The sequence below is a fragment of the Neodiprion lecontei genome, chromosome 5 (genome assembly GCF_021901455.1).
Source record: "Neodiprion lecontei isolate iyNeoLeco1 chromosome 5, iyNeoLeco1.1, whole genome shotgun sequence".
NCBI classification, from domain to species: Eukaryota; Metazoa; Arthropoda; class Insecta; order Hymenoptera; family Diprionidae; genus Neodiprion; species Neodiprion lecontei.
In genome coordinates this window covers 17,616,889-17,624,379 of record NC_060264.1, presented here as the reverse complement: position 1 = coordinate 17,624,379, position 7,491 = coordinate 17,616,889, and the positions used below count along the sequence as shown (strand labels likewise).

At 40.9% G+C, this 7,491-nt stretch overlaps 1 protein-coding gene across 1 annotated transcript in view; it reads left to right on the top strand.

Moving 5' to 3' along the window:
- The window catches only part of LOC107220243 (UPF0489 protein C5orf22 homolog), an 802,831-nt gene that overhangs the window by 551,338 nt on the left and 244,002 nt on the right, over nucleotides 1-7,491 (top strand). The window lies entirely within an intron of this gene.

Here is a 7,491-nt window from a genome sequence, read left to right as displayed (position 1 = left end):
GTAACGTTGTGGTTACGATGCATTTTTCGTAAAACTCGTTATTCCGCAACTTCCGGAATGAGTAAAATTCAACGAACCTTAAAATACCATATTCAAAGATATTTTGAAGTTGAGAAATAGCAACGTTTTCTTCCACGTTTCGTTACGCTAATGTCACTCTCTTTAATTTTATATTATGCTACATTCACGAATGCATTATATATCACAATTTTCAAATAGGTGTTTGACTCATATATATGAAGTCGAGCGTTATAATTGCGTTTTCGGTAGGTTTACAGAAAAGATTTTAATTGCGGAGGCAAGCTTATGACTATTTTTTTTTTGTTCTTGACACCATTTTTTAGGCATTGTTCTGTAAAGTCACAAATTATTTATTTGAAATGTGATATTTTATCAAACCGTTCATAGTACAGGTGGATGTTTCCATTTACCAATTCAAAGCGTATTTAAACAGTTGTAGGTCAATGCTTTTATAATTGTTCGTTCGTTGGAACGTTATCAAATTTATCGTAAGAACCTTGTCTAAACGGAGATACGCGATGAAGCGCTTGCTTCAGAGTTATGTTTACATTATTTTTTCTTCTCCTCTCTAGATAAGCGCTTCTTACGTTGAATGTATTTCAGTCTGAAAAATCTAACGATTTCTTATTCACGAAGGATTCGCTCAGCTCGGCACTCCCTAAAACCGGGAAATCGCATATCGTAGAAAAAAAGCTGTGCTACAAAAGGAAATATTCTTTACAGCTACGCGTCTCGCAGTTTACCCGCGAGACTATAATCAACTCTTTCAGCAATAACCCGCACTGCCTTGGGTCGAATATATCGTAGAGCACAAAATGGTAACTCACCCGTCGGATTGCTGAATCACGCAAGGCGGAAGTGCATCTGCGTACAATTCGTGTTGCATTTCGTTATCATCCTGTTACGTATCGCGGGTACATATTGCAAGCACTGACAAGTATTATCAAACATATTTCAAAGAAACGGCTTACGAGAATATTCGGTTAACATTTATACAATGCACTTTGATATTTTCACCAAAAATTTTCTCCCCCTTCTTCTCTCCGGCAGAAATTTTATCGACTAATTAATAACGAGGGTTGAGTTCCGCAAGCCACTTGTCATTCGGTTCTCTCTGCACGGTCGGAGAGCGTTCGAAAATACCGTTGCGTCGTATCCTGTGCGGCACACCAGCGTTGTTTATTCTCGTCAACAGCAACGGTCGGGGTAGCGTTATCTTATCTCGACTGGCTATCGGCGGCGTTATCACGAGCCGGCCGCTTATCACTCGGACTATGTGTGCGTTATTTATAGTTGATAATAACGCGCGTACTATCAGTTCTAGGCACCGGCGAGGTATGCACAAGCTATGTCAACTCCGTCCTTCTCCCTTTTTTTCTCCTCGCACGAGATGTACGCACATTACGCCTTAACGCCTCGGATTTCTCCGCGGATTTGCGTCCGATTTATTATCATTTCGATTACTCCTGAGACCGAAACCCAATTTGTTATTCCCTCGTCGCGTTTTCTCTGCTTTTGAAAAGGGCGTAGTTTTTGATTCGACAATTTGTGCTTCTTTCCAGCCTTGATTTTCCGTTCGACGCGACTGATTTTTCATCCATGGCACTGGAGATGAAAGTTCACGCTGCAGTCTCCAGGATCTTGCGTCAGTGTACGAAGAAGCTTCTCGCTGCATCAGGTGGGCGGGTCACGTGCTCGGTTTCGGTTGACAGATATGTTTTTCGAAATTTATAGTCGAGTTAAATTCACGGCAATTTATCTTTTCATTTTCTGCTATTTATCCTCTTTTCATTTCGTTTATTAATTTTTTTGTTTTTGTCTTGATTTAACTAAAAACGTGTTTTGTTTCATTTTACATTCAAAAACATTTTTCAGATTTTTGTGTTTTCTTTTTTATTTACTATTCCAGATTATTTAACGCGTCGATTTGCCTACGGATACTTTCATTCCTTGCTGGTTGAATTTATTCACTGATTCTCGGATCGCGACAGCCGTCCCGTGTAAAATGGTAAAACAATTGGTGCGCCGAGCGCCACACTCTACGAAAAAAATACTTTTCATTCAATTCCATGTTCGTTGTTATATTTTTCAAGCGTCGTCTTATATTACGTCTGTAGATTCTATTTCCATTTTTTTTTTTTTTTGTCTTCTTTTTTTTTTTAAATTTCAAAGCTCTTTTGTCGCGGTCGTTTCGCAGTTGTTATCCCGTAACGAGTAACAACGTGACGGACAGATGGGATAAAATGTGCGATACGTCGAAAAGATCGACGGCGGAGAAATTTAAATAACATGAACTTTCGCAGCGACGGCGTCAGCAGAGCAGAGAGGGTGAAACGGCGACCGGTGGAAGTACAAGCGTTCGACTGGCGTTGAACTGGCGTGCGGAGCGATCGCGAGAGACGGCGACCTATTTCCCCTTCACTTGTTTGACCCACCCTTCGAATTCCTGTCATCCCTTCCCGCCGTCAGAAAAACCCGGAGGTTTAGCTTCCCCTCCACGTCCGAGTTGCACGTAGGTACATTTCGCGCGGATACTCAGGAGCGCATGATCGCTCCTCCCCGTCGCGGCAGCGCGCCTGATCCTTTCTTTTTTCCTTCCCTCTATTTTTCCGACCCCGCCTCGCCCCTTCGCTCGGCGAGGATTGCCAGACTGTGAAAAGCGAGGGGGGTAAAAATTCCTACCCCGCTTCTTCCTAAACCCCGCCTCCGGTTTTTTCACCCACCTTGACGCGCGCGCATGTGTTCGTGCCGAGAGCTCCTCGTCTGTGTTCACACTTACCGCTCTCTATTTCAAATATGGCGGCACTACGAACTTTCTCAATGTTTCCGCTGGCGGCGCTACTTCGCGCCACCTCTCGGAAAATTTTTTAACCACGGTGAAACTCGCGAAAATCTTTACCAAGATGATAACGCGCGATTTTGTAGCGTATTTTCCCGGCATTTTTTCCTTCGTACTTGACAATGTATACGTCAGATAACGATGCGAGTTGGGCGTTACGTTCTGCAATATTTGAGGCGCTGCGCGAAAAGGTATCTGCACGGTCTGCATTACCGACGCATAAGTAGAACTCCTCTGTAGCGAAAGAGGACAGGAGAGAGAAAGCCTGCGCAAAGGTGAAAGAATCGAATTTTGCCAAGGTTTGCGGCCGGTTCGTAGCGACATCTTGCGATTCACATCTGAACGATATTCAAACTTCGTCCATATGATCGGTGATGTGTAGTCACCCTTTAACGAATTATCCGATGCTTTTTTCCCATTTTTTTGTTCGCACTTCAAGGTTTCAGTACTCCGAGAACTAAAGCATTTAATTGTTATTCGCCGCTCCCTTATTTCACGATATTACTGTTCCGTTTCGACTTAAAATCTTAGCAGTCCGAATTGTAGTGAAGTATAGAAAATATTTCTCTGCCACAACAAGATTCAATACAATACAAATTTAAATTGAACAGTCAAAAACATTTTGTTTTTCATATTCTAGCGTACAAATATTTGTGCCATTTACTGTATACCCACTATTTTCAGCCGGATTTCATTTCTTAATAACAACTGTGAAAGTGACTGATGAAATTAGAAAGCCTGTTGCATGAGAAATATGTATATTTTTTCCACTGTGTAAATTAGTTGAAATAAAATAAAGAGTACGGTAGTAGTAATAAGCAAATTACAAAAGTTTAATATTTTGTTGTTTTTTTTTTATCCTCGCAGTAACATATTTGCGAAAAACTTTATGGTAAAGGCGACACTTTCTTCCCCATTTACATTCTTCGATTTATCAGAAAATTTCATATCTAGAACGAAATATTGCACGTTGACATTCAGACAGATATAAATTATATTACGCAAATCATATTGTTTGACTTGCCACTATATTTTGATTTTCGTTTTTTCACAAAACTTGACTTCACGTAATAGGTACGTCGCAAAATAATCAGGAGATTCTAAGAAAAAAATAGAAAGAGGGGTTGAAACGAAACTCTTCAAGTACAAAGGAATAAAAAAAACCCAACATTTTCGAAATTACCGATTTTATTCCCAGATGATTCCATAGGATTTTTTTAAATTTCTTACAAAATCAAAAGCGGTTGTAACGAAAATTGATATTGAATTGCACACATTCAATAAAGAAAAACGACTGTGTGCTAGAATTTTCAAGAAAGTTGAATTCCAATTAGCGGAATAATGTTTGATAAAAATTTGAAAGGAAAATTAACTGCATAAATAATAAATATTCCGAGCGAACACCGGTAGGCAAAGTTGCAAAATTACTAAGAGAGGGAGAATCGAAAGAGGGTAGGCGAGTATGAAGATTATGTAAAATAAGCTCGAAAGCGAGTTAATCCGGAGTGAGCTGTTCCCGCATCCAGGAGTTCAATTAGTGAGTCGCCGGGTGTCTGTAGCAAGTCACGATGACATTAGATTGGGATAATCGATCGTTGGGATGCAGAAACGGATGCAGGGAAATCAGCTTTGCGCATACAAGGATAGCAGCCGCGGTGAGATCGTGTCTGCGACAAAGAACGATTAAGGAAGGACGGTCGAAAGCATGAATCCTCCGGGTTAATCTCCTACGGCGGGTGCAGGTTGTGATTGGACACCGACTGTGAGGCTCGGACGAATGTGTCTGTGCATGCCCGTATACCTGCGGAATTTCACCACCCCTGCAACCCGATCTGCGGAACCCCCGCGGCGGCCTTAAGTGACGTGAGCACGATGACGCGTGCTTTACAACGACGGCAGGATTACGGCGAGTAATTGATTTCATTTAAATAGATAAACACGCCAATCAACCTAATGGAGGAAAAAGACTCTCGCTATATTGACAATTATGCACAGCCTTCGAGAGGCCTCGACATATCGAAGATTGACGAGAAGGTACACCCGGGAAAAAAGTCTGCTCGGATGTGAAAAGCTGTTGGAAAATTTTCTCGCCCGAAGCACAAATTCATCAACTCAAATCGAGACGGAAATCATTAAATATATTCATGTATTGAAACACAACCGTTTTTTAGAAGCCGAGAAGTTTTTTTTTTCTGTATGTCTATCAGGTATCTGATCAAGCGTCAGTTCATTCCGGGTACAATTGATAGTATCAGCAGTTTGTTGTCATATGATATGATATACCGTGAAAGATAAAACTTCTGGCTTATTTTAGCCTTGAGCATTAACTTTCGTTGTTCCCTGAGGAAGTGTTGATGATATGATCTTTATTATTTCAGAGCAGAAACAAAGCAGTTATCCATTTTGTAAGGCCTGATTTACTGTAAATTGGACAAAAGAAGGCCCCATCGGATGAAAGTACAAATCAGGAGCTCCATATTTTGGGCCAGAGAAACACCCCAAAAAGTTTCAGTAGAATCTGTGATTCCAAGGTATGGCATTTTTTTTTTTTTTTTTGTGAGCACATCTGGGTTCGCGTGAATGTGCGAATTCCTTTTGTTTGACGTAAAGTTTTTATACAAATATTCACAGAAAAATTCCGTCTTAATCCGATCTTGATAGTCGATTTGATGAGATTCCTGCTTTTCGATTTTTATGGTGAATGTTGGAACAATAGTTTTAAATACGACAGCTTATTCCAAGGCTGGTTTTACCAACAATGTCAATTTTACATAAGCTATCTACATTTTTGTTGAAAAACATTTCACGAAACTTCCACGCTTTCCGCATTCTGTACAGTAGTCATCGTCCCGAGCTGAATGTAACATTTTTCAGCGCGAAAAGACAAGTTATAACAGTCTTACAGACAATACCTACCTACTAAAAAAAAATTAACCATTAATGTAAGGTCGGAACGATTTTAAGTGTTTTCTTTGAATAGAAAAAGCACAGTATTACCCATACCTCAATCAGGTTAGGTCAGGTTATTTGCCATTGCCTTCATTCGATAGTGAATTTTTGTAACTCCGATAAATACCACGATGATTTGAATAAATTTATTGAACGTCCGGGAATAGATTGCTAATCACAACCCAGTGAAAAGTACTTTGTAGACAACTGCAATTCAACGTCAGCAACTCAGCGAAGGTCATTCGGTCCTCGAAATTTCATATAATTTCCTCTGATTTCTTTCCATAAGATTACATTAAGTTTGAGAAAGTTTCACACTCTGCAAGAATCAAGTATCCAAACTCCAGTATTCAGATAATTCAAACAATATAATGTTCTTGTAAAACAAATAACTCACGAAAAACAATTCCAATAGAACTATATACAACAATTAAGTACAACAAGATCATGAAAATTTTTGGATAAATTTGGCTTAGGTTCGTTTGTTGCTACCTGGCTGCTGTTACTGTCTATAGCTAAATGCAAACGTTCCCACCAAATTTCTTACAAAATATTTTAAGGGCTTTCATTTGAAACAACGACCGACATTAAACCAGGCGAAAGCGGAAGTCCTCAGCACCAAAAAAGTGTACAAATATTTCAGTTCAATCGCCCAAAAAATCCAAAAATGTTGACTTTCGAAATATTTGAATACAGGGCCGGGGAACCACTCTAGCGTAGATGTACTGGTTTCGGTCACCTTAGTACCAGTTGTGTTTATATTCATTACGTGTTATCAGAGGTTATGTCCGTAAGCGGTACAGAAATCCTTTGATCTGCGTAAACACCAACGTTCAAACAATGAAGCGTACCAAGTATTGAAACCGCTTTTAAAAACGTGCTCAATGTCGGATTTCGGCCACGAATTGCGTATACATTGAAGAGACTGAAAGTTAAATTATGAATTACAGACTATTGTGAAGGTTCCCACTAATGGTACAGTGCAGACCAGAAGTGGTCTACCTGGATACTCTTCGTAACAGTCTATTTGCAGTTGGCAAGTTCAAGGATAACATCCCTGTTGTGGCACCAAGGTGATTAAACAAAGTAAACAAGAGTGCTTCCCGCAAAGTCAAGTATCACTATCGCCTCCGGAGGATTAGCCACCTCGAGATTCGGTTCCCTTACCGAACCTTCGAAAAGCCCGGCACCTGCTCGGTGGACGGAAATAAGGGAGCGGTAGATCAGTGATCCCAACCCGCCCCTCGCAGTTATCCCTCAGACGTAATTCTACGCCCCCAAGATCACGGCTATCCGAATACCTGGAGTCTGGACGCAGGTAGACCGGCTAGATCGGAAGGGCTAGGGTTGGGCGGGAGTCGTCCAGGTAGGAACAGGTATCCTCCAGACGGTCACACGTACATGCGTGAGCGAGCGTGTGCCACGCTGATGTGCGGAGAAAAAACGTAGCGCGGTACAAGCACGGAAAAGAGAGTGTTGTCTCAGACTCCAATCGTATTGTCGTATTTTCATCTGCTACCGTCAGAGGTATAAACTGTTGTGACAGGTACAGCAATATGGAACTGTGACATCGTTGTATCGTCGCTGAGGAGTTGACGTGTTATTGGGTATAATTTTGTGAGAAATTGATGCAACCGTAACGCGATTCGTTTCTTCCAAGAACGGAACCAGTCTCAACTAAC